We start from the raw sequence: 670 nt of genomic DNA, 5'->3' as shown, positions 1-670 counted from the left end.
GGCTATTTAGTAAAATGTTTTTGCTTGCCTATGAGCCTCTCTCTGCTCCAGCTCTGGAAGGGCTGCTGGAAGGAAGGCCTAAAGTCATCCTGATCATCGCCTCTCAGCTGGCTGGTGGATGTGCACAAACACAAAAGGTGATACTGACAGTCAGCATCAAATCTGACTGCTCCCGACAACTCCTGTGATACAGCAACCTCCGGGACTTGAGGACACATCTGTGAGGAGATGTAGTAGCTGCCATCTGCACAAACTGCATTATTTAACTGCGCTGGCACTGATTAACATTTGCTGTAACCTATGGTAATGGGCTCTGGGGCTTTGCATGTCTGCTACACAGTGGCAGCTGATGTCTCCTGCTCCATCCTTAAAACAGGATGCTTTAATTTTTAATGGAGCACATGTTCGATTGGCTATACAAACAGGCTAATCTGCAAAGCATGTGCTCAATAACAAGCCGGCTATGCCGCCAGAATATCAACATGACTTGGCCAAGCTGGGGAGGAGAGGGAGGGACTCCTGCTCACCTCCACCAGTCAAGAACTGCGGGCTGGGAGCATTCGCCAGCTGAGAGCCAATAGATGGCCATGGCCAGGGGGCGCTTCTGGCCTCCTCTGGAGACTCGAAGGGGCTTCAGTTTCTGGGTCCCTGCAAACCTTAGGCTGTAGGG

The sequence above is a fragment of the Tupaia chinensis genome, unplaced genomic scaffold, assembly GCF_000334495.1.
Source record: "Tupaia chinensis unplaced genomic scaffold, TupChi_1.0 Scaffold000429_1, whole genome shotgun sequence".
Lineage (NCBI taxonomy): Eukaryota > Metazoa > Chordata > Mammalia > Scandentia > Tupaiidae > Tupaia > Tupaia belangeri.
Note: the sequence above shows the minus strand (reverse complement) of the source record.